The 22688-nt window shown below is 50.5% G+C and overlaps 1 protein-coding gene across 5 annotated transcripts in view; it reads right to left on the reverse strand.

Moving 5' to 3' along the window:
* Bin1 (bridging integrator 1) overlaps positions 1-22688 on the reverse strand; it is a 57849-nt gene that overhangs the window by 34020 nt on the left and 1141 nt on the right. The window lies entirely within an intron of this gene.

Raw genomic sequence — 22688 nt, forward strand, 5'->3', positions numbered from 1 at the left:
CACAGGGGTATATGCCCCTGTGTGCACCTGCATGCAAAGGTTAAAAGCCAGTATTAGGTGCAGTTACTCTCCACCTTATCTTTGAGACTGAACCCGAAGCTCAACAATTTGACTAGACTGGCTGGCCAATGACTTCCAAGGTTCTGCCTATCTCTGCTCTCCCAGCCTTGGGATTACAGACATGCACTGCCATTTCCAGCTTTTATGTGGATGCTGAGGATCTGAACTCAGGTCCTCAGGGTTACCCAGCATGCACTTCACCAAGTGAGCCACTGCCCAACCCTGAAACATTTTCTTTATAAGTTATCCTGCCTGTATCATACCAGCAAAGAGTAGATGAAAGCAGTAAGACTGGGATACCCAAGGCTCCTTACCTTCTATCCAAAGTTCTGCCAACAGCCAAGATGGAGAATCTCAGACAGGCTGTCTGTCATGACATCACCAAGAAGAAAGCTTCGGAGACAGTATAAGAGACTGGATGCCCCTCCCTACTGATCTCACTGCACTGCTGGGAGCTCCACCCACTCAAAGTGGGCTGAGCAGGAAAGGGGTCAAACAAGGTGGCCTCACATACTCGGATGACTCTGTTGCCTCTGCCAAGGCCCATGACACTGCAGGGAGGCCCAGAGTAGGCACAGAACAGACCATCACAGACCAGAGAGGGTAGTAAGGGCTCTTGGGCTTGGCTGAAGTCACTTAAAATCAACTCCCTATTTAAGCAGACTGCTAGAGATGACATGGACGTAGGACTCTGTTTCTTCCTCCATAGCCCAGAGGTCAACACTGAACACAACCATACTGTCTCTTATAGTCCTCCTATCCACATATTTATACACACACACACACACACACACACACACACACACACACACACACGTACCAAACAGTTTTGTTCTAGCCATATTTTCCGACACAGAGGCAGGTGGCAGCTCAGGTAGACAAGAGGCAAGGAATAAGTCATATTGTAGGGGGTGGGATATCTAGTTGTTCTAGGTCACTAGGGGTCACTGGATGGAAAGGGCGGTAAGAAGGGTAGAAGTGGCCAACAACTTCGTAAACTTTCTTCTCTGCAGTGGTGAGGAACAATGACAGCAACTATGGTGTAGCCAAGGGTCAGGGAAGTGGCCCCCTTCAGGTCCCACCTCACCCAAGTACCCCCCTGAAGAGATATGACTCAATGAGACCTTGTGGTTATTGGGTGTGTCAAGCTCAGGGCCAGCAAGTCATATGCAGTGGAGCATAGCTATGAATACAGCCTGACATAAAATGATGAGCATTAAATTCTTTTGTCATTTTTTTATGTAATCTGACTGTATGGTTGCTTCTTGAGCATAAACTCTGTAGGGACTCACAGCAGGAGAGAAGACAAACTACCAGGGCAGATTGCTATCTATACCATCTACACTGGCATCCCACCACACCCTAGCCACTGACCAGCTCTAGTGCCCAATCAGCTCCCTAACATGAATGTTGCTCAGCCATGCTGGGACCTGTCCCCGTTCTGGGGTTAAGAGCACAAGGTACTCACTTCAGGTCTAACAGTGCCTTCACCAAAAGACACACTTTTACAGACACACACACACACACACACACACACACACACACACACACACAGAGCCCACTCATCCCTTTCATGGTGTCTCCTTTGCTGACCTCACATACACAGAGCGCTGGGGAAGCAGGGGTCCTCAGTATCTGGGGCAACCTGGACCAGGAGAGGAGGAGGAAGCACAAGACATTAAGCTGAGCTGTGAAGAAGGAAAAGGGAAGAGTAACAGCGGCCTCAGTGGCACCTGGTATCCAGAGTTCTACACCAAACTGCATAAGTGGGAGAACGGGGCAGAGGGGGAGGGTCCAGAAGTATCAGAGAGACATATGAGAGGCTGGGGAAATGGTTCAGTGGCTAAACTGCTTGCCCTATAAGTCCTAAGGACTTACTAGCCCACGAGCTTCAAGGAACCCTCCTGTTTCCACCTCTGCTCTAGCCGTAGCGTGCTGGCATCGCAGACACTACATGGTTTCCAGAGATCTGAGCTCAGGTCATCAACTTGAGCAGTAAGCACTCTCGACCTCCCTAGCCCCATCTTTCCCTTCTGAGCTATCTCTATCACTATCTATGGGTTCCTGGTTCAACTCCTGGTTGTAGGACATACCTGGAAAGCCCGGTGGGTGTCATCTAGAGTCTAATTCACGCCTATAACAAAAGGAAGCCCCAGACCTTCAGTGTCGTTTACAGCAGCACACACTCACACTGCATGTCTCATTTCATAAAGAACAAAGAGGAGCCTTTCATGTGGGACAAAGGATAAGGCTCTCACCGGCCACACCTCCATGTCTATGTGCTTGCCAGCACAGGAGGTCACTAAGCAGGCCCACAGCCAGCAGTCCAGGAAGCCTTATCAGTGCCACTCAATGTCACCTCCTATCAGAGCTTCCTTTCCTCACATCCTCAGCCCTCAGCCAGATGTGAGCAGAGCTGGAGTGTCTGTCAACAGCAGCCTGCACACCTCGACTGATGGCTCCAGACCTCCTTCCGCAAGCATCCAGCTGCATTACCCCTCTGCAGAGGCCAAATGAGATGGCCACTTCCCCTGGGAAGGCTGAGACAACATGTCGGGCATAGGTCAGTGCCTGTTGGAGCCACCTGTGCCTCTGGGAAGGGAGGAAGTCCTCCCCAAACCCCCCAACATCCAATGTGGCCTTCCTCATGACCTAGAGTAAGAACATAGGCTCTGGGCTTAGCCATGTCCCTGAGTCTATGAGACATCCTGTCAAACCCTCCAACTCTACAACAACCCACCCACCCACCCGCCCACACACACAGAGGCAAGACCCCTATATAAGTCCCATGGCCCAAAACATAGCCGCCATCCCTGAGGGAAGGCTAAGCCCCCAGAGCAGGCTTGTTTGAACTGGAGTCACATCTCCCCCACTGGGAGGCCTGGTGAATGCAGAGGCAGACAAGACAGGACACTCGGTCACTCAATGAACCTTAGACTCTGGACAGATACTTCCTAGCTAAGATCCTCCCACCATCAGTGCCAAGGTGAGACCGAGCTTTCTGACCTTGTGGGGACACATGGACAGATGGATAAATGGACAAATGGACAAACACACACACATGCATGCACATGCACACACATAGAACAGACAGGAATGAGCATGTTCCAGAAGCCAGGAGCCCAGGAGGAAAGACCAAGGGAAGGTAGAAAGCCCAGGCCAGGCAGGAAAACTGAAGTTCTCTGCTGTCCCGCCTGCCATGGGAAGCAGACATTGAACTCTACCCATCACTCACCCGGTTTTGCCAGCACCCTAACATACAGGCATGCCGACACACAGACATGAGAGCACACACTCATGCACCTCCCTCCCAGAACCCACCACTCCATCGCTGAAGCCCTCAAAAAGTCATCAGGCCTTCACCTTCCTCAGCATCTCCTCCCGGCGAGTCTGAGCTGTAGCCATGGCAAGAAAGTGTCTCAGAGTGAAACTTCACCCAGCCACCCCCATTCTCCCCACTGAACTTCTTCTTCCCAGCACAGGCTATGGCTGGGGACCGCAGAGACAGGATGTACACTCTAACACCCTCACAAACTCACACTGGGGCTGACAGGAAGAGAGGTAAAAGGCCCTATGAGAAACCAAACAGGTTTCCCCTGTGGGAGGGCAAAAATGAGGAAGGGACCCTAGAAGCAGGTCAAAGGTCTGTCCCCCTGTCCAGGTACCCCTGAGTTTTAGACTGATTCTCTGATACTCTAGGGTATTCTCCTGTGGGTACCCCCTCACCCCGGCACGCCTTGAGAGTGCACACGAGTGCACACACATACAAGACAGAGCTGGGATCAGCCAAGCTAAGAGCTTTCAGAACATAGTGGGTGCCTCCCACTGTGTCCCTCTGCTCCATACTTAAAGGGCCTCCTGGGTGGGCAGAGGCAGAGTGGCTAGCTGTAAGCCTTATAGGGAAATCTCTGGAGATACAGGGACATGAAAGTTAGAGCAGGGGAGTAGGAGTGGCCAGAGGTGGGCACCCAGGCAGAGAAGGGGGACAAGATCCCCCCACCTCCCTCTTCTGCCCAGAGGGCTCTGATGATAAGCCCACAGACTGGGATACCAGAATCAGAGGTGAGTAGCAACCCTTATCCTCTACACCCTTTCCCAGCCCCCCTCTTACATCCTTGTTGATCGTGCTCTGCCCTAGAGATGAGTGGTTCTCCTCTCCATGCCTGCTAGGACACCGGAGTGACTTGAGCCGGCTCTCACAAGGACCAGATGAGAGCCGGAGCAGCTACCAGGTATCCAGACTGCTGACCATTGAAAAGACAGATTGGAAGAGAGGGTAGAAGCCTGTGCTTCACACCAGCCTCCATAGTTCCCTCTCAAATTCTCATTTTGAAAGAATAGACCTTGTAAGAAGCTGAACAGATAACACAACACACTACCTAGGCTCTCCTCCATACTCACTGGGCAACCCTTTGCCACCTGCTACATTTGCCCTTTGTCTCAAGTTTTTGTTCTTGTTTGTTTGTTTTTCCCCTTTGAGACAGTGTCTCAGGTAGCCCAGGCTGGCCTCAAATTCACTATGCAGCCAAGGGTAACTTTGAATATCTGATCCTCCCTCTACCTCCCAAGCGCTGGAATTTCAGATGTACCCACCACATCCAATTCTATGGGATCAAACACATGCACGAGGACCCAAGTTCAGATCCACAGCAGCCACATAAAAATGCAAAGTGTAATAGGGCATGTCTATGGTTCCAGCACTGGGGAGGCAGAGCTAGGAGGATCCCTAGGGCTTACTGGCCAGCTGGAGAGCTGGTGTAGCAGAATCAGTGAGCCCCGGGTTCATTGAGTGATCCTGGCTCACAAAATAAGGTGGAAAGCAACTTGGAAAAAATAATGATATTGACTTACACACACACACACACACACACACACACACACACACAGAGAGAGAGAGAGAGAGAGAGAGAGAGAGAGAGAGAGAGAGAGAGAGAGAGAGAGAGACATACTCAAACACATACCTAAACATACATGTATGAATGCACACACACAACTTTTGTGCTCAAAGTGAGGGGTCTCACTTAGTTTTTATTGCTGTAATAAAATGCCTTAATCAAAAGCAACTTAGGGTAGGAAAGATATATTTCAATTACAGTTCCATATCATGGTCCATGAAAGTCTGGGCAGGAACTGAAACAAGCCATAGGGGGTGCTGCTTACTGGTTTGCTTCTCATGGCTTACCCAGCCTGCCTTTCTTATAGCATCTGGAACCACTTGCTCAGGGGTAGTACCACCCACACCAATCATCAATCAAAAAATGGCCCCACAGGCTTGTCAACAGACCGAACTAATGGGAGCATCTCCTCATTTGAGGTTCCCTCTTTCCAAATGACTGTAGCTTGTACCAAGCTGACATAAAACTAGTCAACCCAGGAGGTCTATGGACCAGCTATATAACTATTAGCCAAGAGCCTGGTGAAGAAAAGGAATTCCAGGCTCCATACCATCCTGCTGCATTAGTTTCAGGTGTCCCCCTGTGCAGCCCCCACCCTGAGTTCCATGTACAGGGAAGCTTGAGGAGCACTTGGCCCTGTGGCCTAGCCCCCTCCATATGCTCTAGCCTTCTATGAAGAGTTTCCCTGCTTACTTCTGCAAGGACAGTGGGGAAGCCAGCACCAGGAACTCGTACTTTCATTCTGCATTCACTGTGTTCCATTGTTATTCTTTTTGATGCTCAAATGTTCCAAATGTGACCAGGGGGCCCTCCTAACATAGCCCCATTTGTCTTCCTAAACTTCTTTTCTAGTATTGCAAAGTGCTCCAGGCTCTGCCTGCCCTGTCCTGCCTCTAGGATCAATCCTTTCTTCCCTATATGTTTATCACGGCTACTGGGAATCCTTGCTCCCTGGCATTTAGTCTTCACCTTATGCCTCAAGCTCCTGAGTATTACCCTCTGTGGTGGTTAATATTGTCAACTTGACGGGATATAGAAAAACCTCAGAAATGAACCTCTGGATGTGTCTGTGAACTTCTAGACTGGGGTAACTGAGTGTGGGAACACCCACCCTAAATATGGGCACCCCCATCCCATAGGCTGGGGTGCTGAACTTTGGAGAAAAGGAGCTGAGCCCCAGCATCAGTCTCGCCTTGCTTCCTGACTGTGGATGCCATGTGACTAGCTGCCTCATGCTCCTGCCATAATGAACTGTGTCTCCTCAAACTATAAGCTGAAATAAACCCTTCCTTCCTTCCTTAAGTTCCTTCTTGTCAGGTATTTGATCATAGCAATGAAAGGAGTAACTAAAACACCCTCCTTCAGAAATAAGAATAGCAAGCCAGGTTAGACCAGATGGCTTGAAAGGAAAAAAAAAAAGAAGAAAAAAATCCTCTTGCAGCTTTCACCTGAAGACCAGAGTCTGATCCCCAGACTCCATAGTAGGAGAGAGAAGGCTCCCATACACACACACACACACACACACACACACACACACACACACACACAATAAAATAATAATAATAATAATAATAATAATAATAATAATAAGGACGCAAGCAAAGACACTATTAGCCACTGGAACAGGGCCAGGTCTATGGTCTTGAAATAGCTCTGAGTCAGTGCTGCTCAGAGCTATCAAGGTGGGAAGAGAGACAGACCAGGACCAGCAGCCACCCAGACCTGTCACCTGTTGGGGCTGGGGCCAAGCTGCAGCACCTGAAGGCTGCTCTGGCCAGTGCTGAGTGTGGTGGGCTCCCATAGAAATCATATTCCTCCAACAGGAGGGCCCTAGCTCATCAATGCTCACAGGCCCAGACAGACCCCTTTCTTGGTCTATGCTGCCATCTGAGATGCCTCCAACCACAGCTCCCACTCTTCTTTTCTGGAATAAACAGGCTATGGCAGCCATCTTGTGAGAGAGGAGACAGAGGCACAACAGATAGGGTGGCATAGGCCAGGACTACAGCTTCATTACCAGGTGGCCCCTGGATGTGGCTCTTGCCACGTGTACTGATTAATTGCTCAAGGGGCAGCTTCTCATCCCACTGAGCTCAGGTGAGCTCTGCCAGTCTCTCCTGGGTTCAGACACTGAGGTCTAAGCACTTTGTGTCTAAGCATATTGACTGCGTGTGTGTGTATGAAGTATTTTCTAGACTGGGTTGATGAAGGTGGGAAGATCCATCCTGAATACAGGAGGCACCATTCCGCAAGTGGGAGTCCTGGAGTGACTAAAAAGGAGAAGGGGAACTGAGCACCAGCATCCATTTCTCTCTGCTTCCCAACTGCAGAGACGATGTAGCCAGCTGTCCTCACGTTATTGATGCCTTTCCCACCATGATGGACTGTCTAAACCCTTCCTTCCTTAAGTTGTTTTGTCAGGTATTTAACAAATGTAAACTCCATCCCTTCAGAGTGACGCCAGCAAAAGCAACTGAGCCTGCTCCTGACATCTTAGGCCTGAGGAACCAATCAAGACAGAGCTGTTGCTATGCTTTACCCCCACCACAGGAAGGGAGAACTAGAGAAAAAGAGAGGCTAGAACTGGGGCTGGCCTCCTGGGAGGGCTCAGTCCGCTGGGCCCAAGGCCCTGCACCTGTCCAGCTAAGGCCCTAGGTACAGAGGAGCAGCCCAAGTCCCCATGCAGGGGCTCAGTTTCCCTAAGCAAATTCAGGATGGAGAAGACCAGACCATGGGCAGGAACAACCCTTGGTGCCTCCTACAGTGTAGCACCGGCAGGCCAGTCACCAGTTATGCCTTCCACCTTCCAAAGTAACACAAGTATTTGTGACACTGGTCTTGGGAAGAAGCCAGAGACAGAATTCCATCCCATCCCTAGAAGACTAGAACTTTCTCAAGCCCTCAGACAGCCCCTCCCCCCAAGGCACAATCCCATGCCAAGCACCCATTCCCAGATATGAAATGACACAGGTGCACATACACCCCTGCCCTAACAGAGACCCCTGCCCATGCTCTCCAGCTGCCTCTGGACATGTAGGAAGATGGCAAGAGTCATGAAGAAGCCAGAGAGCCAGGCCTCAAAAGACATGGGAAGAAGGACCACAAATCAGAGTGAAGGAAAGCTTCGGGGACCCCAAAGGAATGGAGACTCACAGGGTAGAAGGGTCTTCCCAACCACAGGCTTGGGCTGGTTGTCAGTGAGCAGTAAGTTCTGGAGGATGGACCGCTGGTCCTCATGTCTGTATAGTAAACACTGGACCAGCTGAGCCATCTTCCCACCCATCAAGCTAGATTTTGATTGAGTTCCATGCTACATGGGGGCATTCTTCAAAAACGTAGGTCAAAGAATCCATTCAGGCAAGACTGCAGAGGTGAGAACATGGACAGGAAATGCTGAGAATAATAAAATATTGTATGAAAAATGGGCAGGATGGAGAGAATCTAGGTTAGAGCAATTAGAGAAACGATGCCATTCCCCAAGATGGCAATACATAGGGCAGTGAGGTGACCAGAGATGCCAGGAAGTGGGTACATAAAGATCAGGGCCACAGAATCCACTCTTGGAATTGAGGCTGGCTCCATTCCTGTCCCCTCTTCTTTAAACTAACCTCCTAGGTAGGATTGTTTCTACCCAAGCCAGCCCACCTCACCTAGTCCCCGCCCTACCCAGCCCCTCCACATATGCCCACACATACTTCTGTGACCCTCTTGAGCTCACACTTAGCCTTCCTCAGGGATAGACGCCGAAATTACAGACCAAGCTCCCTCCAGCAGCCTGCTTGGCTACAGTTCTTCAGGATCCCGAAAGAAGCTTAGTCCATTGGCCTGGTCCTCTTGATTAAAAAGCTAAGGCAGGTTGGAGAAATAGCTCTGTTGGTAAACTGGTTGCCTTGCAAACATGAGGGCCTAAGTTCAAGCTCTAGGCATGGTGGAATGCTTGTAATCCTAGCATTGGAGGGGCAAAGTTGGAGGATTCCCCATCAGCCTGGCCTACCAAGCCAATGAGAGACTCACTCTCAAAAAGCAGGATGGAGAAGATGGGCCAGTGCTTAAAGAGCTAGTTATGTAAGCAAGACGCTGGGAGTACAGAGTCCCAGAACCCATGTAACTGTTGGGTGGGTACTGCAGCTCACTGTAATTCCAGTCTTAGAAGGCAGACTCGGGATCCCCAGAACAAGCTGGCTAGTGACATAGGTGAACCCTGGGTTTGATTGAGACCCTGCCTCAAGAATAAGGTGGAACAGAGACAAACAACAACTCTGGCCTCCATGCATATGCCACACACAATTATAAGACAATACAAGGGCCTCAAAAATCAGCAAAAAGGAAACTCCCTGTGGGGACAGCCTTGCAGAACCAGCAGCAGCCACTATGGGGAGCCCTGACTGGGCCTCAATAGTTTGGCCCGGAACCCTGTCAAAAGCCTAGCAACCAGGCATGGCCAGTGGGATGTGAATGCCACATGGTGACCCCAGGGCCTATCATGTTGGGTAGGGCACTGTCCTGTCAGGCACATGCTCCACCCCTGGCCGTAGTTCTGTACCCTCCTATACAGATACATCATCAGAGCCACCCCTCCTTGCCCCAGCACATGTATGGCTGGCAAGTGTGGCGTTATTCTAAGCCCAGCATGGGGATGGCTCTGCCTCTAAAGCCACCACCTCCCACCCCCTCAGCACCTGCTGGGGAAGAATACACATGGGCCTAGTGTACCAGCTGGCTTAGCAGGCATGAAGCTCTGGGTTCCACTCCCAACACTACAAAACAAAAACAAAAGCACTGAAAAAAAAATCATATAATTCCATTAAAACAGACTAATGTTTTATTCCTACCTCCTCTCCGAGCAACATCAAGAGGGAGTCTTGTGGCTTGGGAGATGGCTCAGTAGGTAATGTGCTTGCCTTGCAAACATGAAGACCTGTCAACCCTCTCCCCAAAACTATACGGCATCGTAGTACATGCCAGTAACCCCAGTATGGGGGAGGCAGAACAGGAAGTCTGTGGAGCTCACTAATTAGACACCTTAGTTGGATCCAAGTGCTCCAGGTCAGTGAGAAATTGTGTCTCAAAAAACACAGGGTATCTGAGAAATGACACTTGAGGTTGACTTCTGACCTACACATGTATACATGCGTGGGTGCACATGTGTGCGTACACACACACACACACACACACACACACACACACACACACACACGAAAGAATAAAGTATGGGAACTCTGTTTCACTTACAACTTTCCATAATTCCTTCCAATAATGGAATAACCACTGATGTAGGGGTATATGTCTATAGTCCCGGCACTCAGGAGGCTCAGGCAGGAGGGCCATAAGTTCAAGGCCAACCTGGGCTGCAGAGCTGGATCCCCACTCTTCCTGAGCTGGGAAAGGAAATGATTTAGAGAGTATGGTAGGCAAAGAGGAGACTGGAGAGAGGATGGAGAGGCCAGAGAAGCCATTGTCCCTTACCTCCAGATAAACGTCAAGGGAAGTTTGGGAGGGAAAGGCTCTGACAACTTGTGTGGTTTTAGCAAGGCCAACACAAAGCTCTACACTCCATGTCCTAATGACTACATCAGAGGAGAGGAAGAGAACATGAGGAGGCCAGAGAAGTCATTGTCCCTTACCTCCAGATAAACGTCAAGGGAAGTTTGGGAGGGAAGGGTTCTGACAGCTTGTGTGGTTCTATCAAGGCCAACACAAGGCTCCCCACTCCAAGTCCTAATGATCACAGCAGAAGAGAGTGGAAAGGCTCAGAGAGGTTGAGCACTGCCTGGCTTGCTGCCCAGCATCGAGAGTACTGCAAACTGAACAGCCTGGCATAATTTCAGCCTGGGCCCCTGAGCACCACTGGGCTCAACATTTAAGGGACCACCAGCTCAGAGAGACAAAGTGAGGAGAAGAAAGCAACCAGAGGATGCTCACCTTACTGCAGCCTTGGGCAAGTCACCCAGTCCCTCTCCGCTGGAGTAGACATTTCCATCTATGACTTCAGAATTCTAGTAGACCCAGCCAAGAGCTGGGTCCCACCATCTGTTACTAGTAGAAGGGCTGAGGGGTGAGCCCAGGGAAGGCAGCATGGAGTCCCCATCAGAAGAGGTTCCAGAACCCAAAGCCAAGCCGCACACACACTCTGATCAGTCTGCCCCACTTCCTAGCTGCCCCTGTCCACAGGGCAGCTGTCTAACTCGACAATTGCCAATCCTGAGAATGGGCCCAAGCAGGGGGGCAGGAGAAAAGGGTGAGGCTGGGAATAAATGGCAGCCCCACAAATTGCACAGGCTGGCCCAGAGCCAAGAGTTGGCCTGGCTGTGTGGCCTGGGGGCTGGCCCCCTGCAAGAGATGACTTACTTCCTCCTTTCCCACTGAGCCTCAGGCCCCACCATCTGGATCCCAAGCTGGGCCTGGATTGAGCATAAATACCAAGAGCTCTGGTGGAGGCCACGGAGCAGTCTCACACACCCACACTGGTCTAAGGTACACCACACACCCTGTAAAAGGCTACAACCTGACCTTCAGCGTCCTGGATAACAAATAGTGACAGCTCAGCTCTACCATGGAAGATAGTGTCCCACTCCACAAGCGACCTTCTCAATGTCAAAGGGATAGGAAGTAGGGTCTGCCCTTCAGTTGAGGACAAGATTCAGCCTGTACTGCTGAAATGTATCCTTAAGCCTTCTGTCAGCCACAGAGTCCCCAATCTTTCCTTCACGGAGATGATGGGTATATCTTGACCACTGGTTACCACCATCTCAGGGGTCGAGCTGGCTTTATTCATATCCAGCCCTGAACCTCTAAGGACCTTTATTCCAGAGAATACCCAGATCTTAGTCCCCCTGGCACACTTTTGGAGTCAAGGAGAGATCCAATGTCATGGAGAAATCCCTGACACAGTGAAGGGTCCATTCACTTTCTCTAGAGTGCCAGCCTCCAAGGACTCTGCCCACCTCCCAAACACATACCAGAGCCTCAGTAACATACAGGTTCCATCTGAAAACACAGACGCTCTGATCTGTCATTTGCTCTAGGGTAGACACTTCCCCTCACCCATCCTCTCACTCCCTGGATTCAGAGGAGGACAGCATGAGGTAGGCAAAGCTAGGACTGTGGCTCAGCAGGAAACAGTTTAAGGACCTGGGTTCAAATTCCTAACTCCAGTGCTGGGTGGGTGGCAAGGGAAGAAACAAGAGGAATGCTTGAACTTGCTGACTGCCACCCTGGGCTCAGAATGAGGTCCGGGATAGGAAATCCCAGGGCTTTCCTAAGCAGATAAAGGGAGGAGGAAAAAAATATACTCCGTGCCTCTGTCTAACTCCTCCACCTACAGCCCCAGCCTGGAGCCACGTAGAGTACTGCAGTTCAATTTCTAGAAACCTGACTTAAGCACAGAGAAAAGCTAACTGCAGACCATCAGGGGCCTTCCCAATATCCCCCAGAGTCAGAGTAGATTAGGCCTGTCAGGAGAAGGGGGATGGGGGGCAGGGGGGGGACAGAACACAGGTTCTCTACACACACACATTAAGTCCTCTTACCTATTCCTAGATGTCACTAAATTTTCTTCCTCCTTCTTATCCCATCCAGCTCCAATTCTCCTCTTGTCTACCTGCCAGTGGTCCCGTCTAAGTCAGAGCCCCCATCTATCCCATCATGCAAGTCTAATCTCTGAGTCAGTTCCATGGAGTGTGCAACAGGAAGTAAAATAGCTCATGCCACCTTGGATAAAGAAACAGGGAAAACACTGAGGGCCAGAAGCATGGAAATGGGGTTCACTGAAGACCTCTGGGTATCAGTGGGTATCCTGGGCTCAGCAGTGGGGCCCAGGCTTGCCAGAGCTCAGGCATCTTGGCTGAAGTCCCAGGGAGAGGGTGGACTTAGAAAAAGGTCCAAAGAAAGAAGCTGCAGCTGTTGGAAGGGGGCTGAAGCTGTTGAGGCTAACCTGTCACCCTACCCCCCTTCCGGGCCTGAGGCTCCAGCAAAGCTCTTCCAGCCACAGGCAGCCATGGAAATCTCCACCTCCTCACCAGCCAACAACTATCCCATCCTCCTCCATTCAACAGAATTCAGTCTCACCATCTCCCACCCTGCAGCCTGCACCTACAGCCAGGCATGCCCACAGGGGGCAGGACCCAAGAGTGAGGGACAGTCCCATGCTCTTCTAGGCAGTAGCTAAAGAGGGTGAGTGGCAGGAAGATTTGGTGGACTTTGCAGAGCCCCCGTTGAGGGCCCTACCCTGCCTGGGGAGTGGTGGGTGGATGGGGTGGGGGGTGGGCTGGGGGGGTGGGGAAGGAGGGATGGGGGTGAAGGGAGGGAGAGGGAGAAGGGACTTGAAACAAGCTTGTTCCCTAACTAGAACTAATAAATAAATTAAAAAAAAAAGAGGGTGAGTGGGTCCTGACATTCCTACTCAGCAGATCCACTGGTGTCACCCCATCTTGATATACCCCAATCCCCCAATCCCCTCCAAAGGCCCAAACATCACAGAGCCAATGCAGGAGGCTCTCCACCAGCCCCACCTGGTCCAGGCCTGTAGGGCTCTCAGAAATAGCTGGTTTCTACTCTGGCCAAAGTTACTCCCCCCCCCCAAGAGTGTAGAGTTCACTTCCTCATCCCAGCTGGCCTGAGATCCCTGTGCCCAGAGTCAGTAACCACCAAAACAATTAATATTTGGTTGAGGAAAGCTGGGGAGACAGAATGCTTCCCGCTACACCTGAGGAAGAAAGCTAAAGGGCCTGACCCAGGAGACCAGGGACCAGAAGACCAGGAACACAGGCCAGCAGGTGAGATGTTTGCCACAGGAGCAAGAGAACCTGACTTTGCTCCCCAAAACCCACATAAAAGAGCCAAGATGTGGTGGTGGCACACGCTTGCAATCCCAGTTCTGGGAGGTAGAAACTAGTAGATCCCTGGGGCTCACTAGCCGGCCAGGATGACTTGGAAAATTCCAAACCATGAGAGACCCTAACTCAAAATGCCAAGGTGAAAGAGGGCCAGGAAGATGGCTCAGTGGTTAAGGACAATGGCCACATGAGCCTGATGACCTGAAACCCTGGGCAAATATAAAAACCCTGATGTGGTAGAGTGTATTTGTAATCCCAGCATGCCTCCAGTGAGAGAGAAGGAGAGAACAGAGAATGGTCTGGAAGCTCATGGAAGCCAGCTACCCAGAGTACATGTACCAGCAGCAGAAACAAAAGATCCATCCTCAACAGAGTGGAAGGTGGAGCCAACTCCCTAAAGTTGTCTTCAAACCTCCACGCATGCTCCATGAAGCCAACCTGCACTCACACATACATAATCCAGATTAAGTCATTGACTTAATAAAAAAAAAATAAAATAAGATGGACAGAGTCCTGAAGTTGACCTCTGACCTCCACACATGTGCAAGCAGGAGCCAGACCCAGTCTGAGATGAGGCCGCTGTTACTTCCCCCACCTGGTCTCCATTCATCTTTTCTCAGCCTCAGGCCTTATCCTCCCAATTGCATTAACTTTCCATCTCAAACAGGCCTTGAAAATTCTCCTTCCACAACTGCCAGAAGCATGTCCCCATAGCCCAGCCTGCCACCTTGCCCAGGAGCTCAGCTCGGGTCTACCTCCTCCTCTTGGAAGCCCTCTCTAATTATCCAGGCCCGTGCGGGCACTGTGTGAGAGGCAGGCAGCTCCATGGGGAACGCAGAAATCTCCGTCCCAGGCTCCTGACCCATAATGTCCAGATGCTTGGTGAGAGAAACCACCTCAGCCCAAATGAGCTGCACTCTCCCCAGAGCCTAATTCAGGTTAGACGTGCTGAGGGCTCCACCAGGGCTGCCCTGACATGGTGCCAGGGTGGCTCTATGAGGATCAAAGCCTGTGGTAGTATGGAAGGTCTAGGATTCGCAGCAGCTCTGACAGGGGAAAATACCTCCCTAGCTAGACCTGTAGTAGCTGCTGTCTGTAGCCACCCACTCACTCCCATGATGGCCTGGGACTCAGCTTAGTGCAGGGCCCTCACTGCAGTGGGAAGACGATGCAGCTAGGCATCCTTCCAAAGGACACCAGAGATACAAATGCCCTTTCCCAGGGATACCCAGAGATAGTCTGATGCTCCCCCTCAAACCCCAAGATGTGACCTCAATCCATCCATCCATTGTGACATCACACACACACACACACACACACACACACACACACACACACACACACACACAGCCCTGACCAGCCACAAGAACGATTTCACCAGGCAGCAAATCTGCAGCCACTTGAGACTTTACTACACCACATGCCTAAGCTATTTACTCATCCATCTGACCATGGAGAAGGGGAGGCCTAGATTACCCCAACGTGGCAGAGTAGGGTGGGACCAGCATCCTCCAGGCTAACGCTAGTCCTGGTTGTGCTGCAAGCATCCCTCCTCTCCATCATAAAACACAGTCAGCCTCCAGGCCTGTCAGCCATCAGCACTGTCTCCTGCTGTCAGAAGTCATGCGTCCTTCTGCAGTAAGTACACTGGTCCTCCAATTCTACAGCCACAGATTCAATAAAATGAATATCAAATACATTTCAGAAGACAAAACGGTGTCTGAGCACACACAGAAGGGATTTTTGTTGTTGTTGTTTGGGTTTTTGTTTGTTTGTTTGTTTGTTTTTGATTTTGATTTTGTTTTGCTGTTGTGTCCTGAGCAATATATGATATGGCATGTGCTTACATTGAATTGAGCATTATAAACCATCTACAGACAGCTAGCAGCGTATAGGAAGATGCACATAGTTTCTATGCAAATACTATATTAATTTACCTAACAGGCTTGACCTCTGAAGGATTTGGACATCTGCAAGGTGGGCACACTGAAATCAATTTTTTAAGCACTTTGGGGGGTGACTTCATGCTTAGATTGTGTGTCAGCACACCTGCTGTGTGCTGAACTGGAGGCCTGGACACCATGAGGAGGCAGGAGGCAGTACCCTGCCATTGAGGCAGTACCTAGGCCACAGGGGGCTGCACGTTGAGAAAAGATTTCCTGGCTTGTGTGGGGTCAACAGTGTAGCTATTTCCTCCTGGGAATATTTCCAAACACCTAGTATCCCTGTGGTTATATAAAAGGGACTTTGGAGCAATGGTGGGAACTAAAGTATGCAGTACATAATTCAGAATAAAAGGAGTTTCTCAACTGGGGGAATGACCCAGTGGGTAAATGCAAACATACAGGCTGGAGTTCAGATCCCAAGCTCCAAGTAAAACCCAGGCAGAACAGTGCAACTGTAACTCCAGCACAGCAGGAGACAGATCCAGGGATCCCACTGACAGCAAGCTCCAGGTTCAAGGAGACATCTTGTCCCAAAAAACAAGGTTCTCTGGCCTTCATATGGACATTCACAGGAGAGCACACACAAGTGCACACACACACACACACACACACACACACACACACACACACACACACACACACACACACACAGGCTCGGTCTAGTCTGTCCTCAGCTATGAGATTGAACCATCATCTTCAGTCTTGCTCTGGAAAGCCAGGCCTTCCATCACTAGTCTGCCACACACAGTATAACCCTCCACCTCAAGTGGATTAGGGGTACCTCTTATTTAAGGGTCAAGTGTCTCAGGGGCCAAAGACTACCTCACCTGTAAATATCTTCCCAGCAGACTGCAGGAGAAGCAAGAAACTTTAAGTCTGGTTGGCCCAGAGGGTCTGAAGTGTCAACCACTGGACCAAGCTTCAGTTTTTTTTTTTTTTAATTTTTTTATTAGTTCAAATTAGGAACAAGCTTGTTTCACATGTCAATCCCTTCTCCTTCTCTCTCCCCTCACCCCCATCCCTCCTCCCCCACCCCTGGCCTACCTGCCACCCCATCCACCCTCCACTCCCCAGGCAGGGTAGGGCCCTCAACAGGGGTTCTGCAAAGTCCACCACATCATCCTGGGCTGGGCCTAGGCCCGTCCCCATATGTCCAGGTCAAGAGTGCATCCCTTCACGTGGGATGGGCTCTCAAAGTCCCTTCTTACACCAGGGAAAAATACTAATCCACTACCAGGGGCCCTCTGGAGTGCAGAGGCCTCCTCATTGACATCCATGTTCAGGGGTCTGGATCAGTCCTGTACTGGCCTCCCAGACAGCATCTGGGGTCGATGTGCTCCCCCTTGTTCAGGCCAACTGTTTAAATGCCCTTCCCCTAAAATGAGATTGATGACTACTATTTATGCCATCCTAGAGCCCTCATCCAGTGGCTGATGGAAGCAGAGACAGACATCCACAGATATACACTGAACTGAACTCTGGAGCTTCGTTGAAGAATAATAAAACTTATTATTCAGTTGTTTATTTATTCATGTGTCTCCACATGTGTATGTACACACATGTACCATAACATACATGTGGATATCTGCTCTCTTCTTCCACCACATGGGATCCCCAGGGATCGGGTATAGAACTCTGATGGTCAGGCTGATGACAAGCGCCTTTTTATTGCGGAGCCACCTTGCCAGCCCCTTAGTCTGGGTGAGACTCACAAGACTGAAGCCATGAAGGCAAGATGTAGGTATGCTGTAACCCACAGCTATTATTATTAACTTGATATTTGATGAAGCTTCCCTTTCTTGGGCAGGAATAGCAGCCTTTCTCTTCTCCATTCCACAACTCTGACCCCTGCTCCTTAATAGCATGTGAAGAATCCACTAACCTTGTTAGGAGGTGGCCGCCTCTTGCAGGGGGCTTTAAAAGCATAGAAGGAATTCCCTTCTATGGCATTAGAGCAATGAGAGATTAAATCAATCCTACTAGTGGTTCTCAGGCCTCACCTTGCATATCAGCACCCAGCAAAATTTCTATTTCAATTTCCTAAGTGCCCAGGCAGCAGGTATCATTACCCCTTTTTCAGAAGAGAAGACTGAGGTCAGAGAGATTGGTGTGATTTGTCCAAGGATAGGAACATGGCGTGGGTGTGGGGAGATCACTAGGCTTGTGGCCTTCTACTGCAACACTGCTTGGATGGGACCTTGCAAGGGCACACCTCTAGTCCAGGCCATCTTTGACACCTTTGTTGCATCCATTAGGTGCCTCTCCATGTTCCCCAAAGTGCACTCTGAACAGGCACTCCCACCCACCGGTCCCTGCACACACACCCACCTCAAGCTACATATCTGCCTTGGCCTGCCCCTCTATGGTGTAGAATTTTAGGATTAGCATGCTTTTCTTTGCATTTTTCAAATCCAGTGGAAGCATGCCAAAGAGGAAAACACAACATGCTAGACATCCAACAGGAAGTCCCCACTACTAGAGGTGGCCTATCACCTGGAGACCAGACTCTTCCCCTTGCCTTCCCCCATCAAGGCAGCCATCCACATCTGTAGTCAAGTCCATCTAAAACCTAAGCACAGGCATAGGTCTCCACACATGGAGCATGCTCCTGCTTGTGGCCACTGTATGATAATCATGTCTCCAGCTAGGACATCAGCTCCACGGGGCACGGCTTTGACCCCCACTTCCTCAGTGTTGGGCACACCGTGTGTGCTACATGCTGTGTAGAACAAATATGCAAATGCATCACCACTCCACCAGTGTCAAGAAACAAAAGACTTGAGAAGGGGACCCAGGTTAGGGTTTTTCTGTAGGAATGAGTTAACTCTAAAATATTCTGATTCTTAAATCCAAGCCTTGTGCCTGCAAGGCTGTTCACACCACTCACTCACATACATGTGCACCATACACATCAACATGTACACAGTACACAATACATGTGCGACACACACACACACACACACACACACACACACACACACACAAGCGAGCCTGTTACCCTAAGCCCTGGCAGGCTAAGAGATCAGCAGGGATTAGCTGTCTACAGAGGCCTGTAATGGACACTCCCAGGGAACTATTTGAGTAGTGGGCCTTGTAGGGACACGGGACTCCCAAGGAGGTTCTGTGGTATCAGTCTACCTACCTAGCTGATATTTAGTGAGCATGTGCTATGTGACAGGTGTCTGTCAAATGCTTTCTGTTCTTCACAACATACCTGTAAGAAGGAGCCATCATTCTCTTCAGTTTACCCATTAAGTGGGGCAGGAGGCTCCCAGAAGACCTGTCATCTGACTAAGGTCCTGCCGCCAGTCAGGGGCACCCAGAGGCCCCATGTGTGACCCATGGTGATGTTCAGGATAGAAGATCTACCTCAGGGGGACAAAAGCTATATGAGGTACATCCTTGACTTACAGCAAGATCCAAGAACTAAAGAATTCCCAGCATTGTCCCAGCCTCACAACTTGGGAAGAACTTACCCAAGGCCACCCAGTGTAGAAGCCAGAGAAAGAAGGTGACAAGGGGATCTCAAAAGATCTGTGAGGAAGTGGTAGAAAGTGGTTCTGCCTTAGCTGCTGTGAGAATCCCTGGGGTACACAGATTTTTTTTTTTTTTTGCGGCAGCATGCAACACTTAATTAAATCTGGCCCGAGCCTTTCATCCAACCACCCCTCTCTTCCACAGATCTGAAGTTCTCACCATCCTCACTGGCCTTTCACACCTGGGTCCATACCTGTACTCTAGGCTCCCTAGCAGGCTCCCCTTGGCCACCTCCCCCCAGGACAGTAGTAAATGCCTGGCTTCCACCTGCCACAGCCAGTATACTACTGAGGACACCAAGTCTGAGGGGGGCTCAGGAAGATCCCAAAGACACCTTCCTTGAGACTAGTATCTCCAGAGCATTGCCTATGTCCCCGCCCCCAAGCACCCAACACCTCATACAGGATGCAGGCTCTTACAGGGAAGATAAACCATTTACAGAAAGGATTTTCAAAAAATCTGATCTAGGTTGGAAGTTTCAGCAGAGAAAATGGGATGCAGAGCATGTCTTGCAAGGAAGGCAGCAGCTTTAGGCTGGGTGCTCAGACTGGGAAAAGCCTGTCTAAGTAAACTCAGTGGCCCAGATGACCTCAGTTGCAAGGCTGTATGATTCAGGCAGGGAGTCAGGACTGCAGCAAAAGCAAATCCTGTTAAGAGGGGTCACAGGCACCTGCTCCTCCAGGTATCCTAGCTACTCTTTAGGTCACCACCAGATGCTTGATGTTCAAACCCAGCTCATCCTATGGAAGCTGATGCGCCTACCACAAGGGAAGACAAGGCAGCTCACTGCCCTGTGTCAAGGTGGCATAACAAAGCAACATGGCGCAGTTTACCACCACATGTCCAGGTCCTATAAATAACCACGCTGCCCCTTCCTTTGCTGAGCATCTGTTCCACATGCCAGAGATGTGCTGTGGACTGGCAACCCCAGACTTGCACTGGCATTCCCCCTACACTCTCGCTTGCACCCCTCCAAGTATGCTCAGGGACAGCCAGCCATCAAGGGAACATTCCCGTTTTGCATATTCCCACTGTACCCAGGACCGTCAACCTGTGCTTAACCACTGGCCCAATAGTGAGAGAACAAGACCCAGCCTCCCTCAAATACTCTTCCCTGAGGACTCCTAGGCCATGGACTTGGGCAGGCAAGATTCCACACACCCCCCCCCAACCCCAGCTGTTCTTTTCCCCAACCACCCCATCCCCCAGGGGGCCCAGCTCGCCAACCTCTAATCCTCTTGTCATCTGACCCTGCCTCCACCCTAAATTGGCTTTGCCTAGTCACCCTTCTGAGGCCCAAAAATGGACACAGTCATTTATAGAGGGTCAGCTAAGCCAAATGCAATGGGAAGATGACCTCACAAAGCCCATAGGCCTGGGCTCCAGGCACACACACTCACTACAGGCACACAGGGGCAGTACAGGGGTAAGCACCATGGAGGCCTGAGCCATATGCTTCCTGCCTGGGGCAGCATGCAGGGACTCAGCCTAGGACAAGGCACCCGCAGGAGGAAAAGAATACAACCATCTCATTCCAGGGTCTGGGCCAGCCCGGGCTCCAATAGCAGGCACCCAAACACCCACAGTCATTCATAAACATCCACTAAACACCCACCAGAGCTAGAGAGACACAAGAGGGTCACAAACACAGCTCTTCCCAGGGCAGTCAAAGAGATTAATCAAATAGTAGCCATCATTAGGGCCACCAAGGAGAGCTGGCCCTGTGACCCCTCACAGGACCCCATGACACCAGAGGGCACACTGCACTTCACTGTTACTCTCTGAATCTCCTTAGCTGTTAGGGCCGAGAAGTTGGGAAGAATAAATGGGAAGCAATAGGGTCTTCTTCCTATGCAAATACACCATAGGCGTTCTTTTTATGTCCTGTGTGCACATGCATGTAAAGACCAGAGCTCAACATCAGGTCTTTTCCTCAATTACTCCACTTTATTTTTTGAGATAGGATCTCTCACTGAACCTGGAGCTTGCTGATACAGGCAAGCTGGCTGACTGGCAAGTCCTGGAGATCCTCCTGTCTCCATCTTCCCAGCACTGGAATTACAAGCTCACAACACTCCTGCTCCCAGTTTTACACATGAGTTCTGGGGGATCAAACTCAGCTCCTCATGTTTGCTTGGCAAACATGTTTCCAACCAAGCTGTCTCCCCAACTATCTCTGTGCTTCCCACCTGCCATTCCTGCTCCGAAAATACCCTTCTTTGAGAATTAAAAATAAAAATTGCCCTGTGGCTGGTTTATTTGACCAGTGTCAGGACTGCTTGTAAGACAGTAGGACTGAGATCTCATTAGCAATGGTCATTGAATATGGACCACCACTAGAAGATATTGGGGAGACCGGCCAATCAGTATACCTAGGCTGTGACAAATGCAGATTCCAAGTAGCAGGATGATAAGCAGAAAAGGAAAGTATCTAGGCAAGACACAGGGTTTTCTGAAATGGGTCTGTAGGGCCAAGGATGGAGAGGATGGGAAACGCTACTGTCTCAGGATACCTGTCAGACTGTCTTGGCTTCCCCTAGGCAAATGGTCCCTAGCTACTGCCTATGGGACACAGAGCAACCGTGACAAGAGGCAAGTGCAGACCCATGAAGTCATGGCCATGTTCCATAGTCAAACAGCTGTCAGCCAACTGCCCCAAACCTCTGTGCAGGCACTGAAAAGAGATGGCACTCCAGTGGCCCAGCGATACAGGGCCATCTAAAAGGAAGGAACATAGCCTACACTTACGGCCTGCAGGGTTGCATCAAGGAGGCTACTGCTAGAAAAATGCATCTGGGCAGAGGTGCACACCGGCAACAGTAAGGAGTTGAGGGCAGGAAACTTGTCTCAGTTTACTCCCAATATTCCCATTCATTTCATTTAGGAGTGGGAAGCAGGCTCCAGGCATCTTACATGATTACTAGGTCACTGGGAGCCGGGTGGCTGTATCTGCCGACTGCTCCAGCTCAGTAACTTGGTCTACTCAGCCACTAGCAGACTATTGGGTGGGGACGGGAGGGGGGGGGGATTCTAATCCGTCTCTCTTCTTTTTCCTCCTGGGTGGGGTAAGGAGCTCTGGCCAGATCTAGAGATTAGCAAAGCCTCCCCATACTCACAGCTTCACCCCTCCTTAGCTAGTAACCACAAAGATGAAGAGGAGGGCTCTAAGGGAGTTCTATCCACCACCCCCCATCACATCACGTGGCTGCATCCTTGGGGAGCTCACAGCTCTCAGCTGCAAAAGTCATTGTTTATAAACAGCCAGCCCCAAGACTAGCAATGGAAGGCAAGCGGGTCCCTGTTCCCACCAGGCCCCGGCCCAGCTAGAGCCATGGGGGGCTATCCCTGGCAGAAACACAGATTGTACAATCTCAGATTTCAGAGTCGGAATTGGCAGGGGAAGTGGCGTCAGCAGC

This window comes from Cricetulus griseus, chromosome 2, assembly GCF_003668045.3.
Source record: "Cricetulus griseus strain 17A/GY chromosome 2, alternate assembly CriGri-PICRH-1.0, whole genome shotgun sequence".
Taxonomy (NCBI): Eukaryota; Metazoa; Chordata; class Mammalia; order Rodentia; family Cricetidae; genus Cricetulus; species Cricetulus griseus.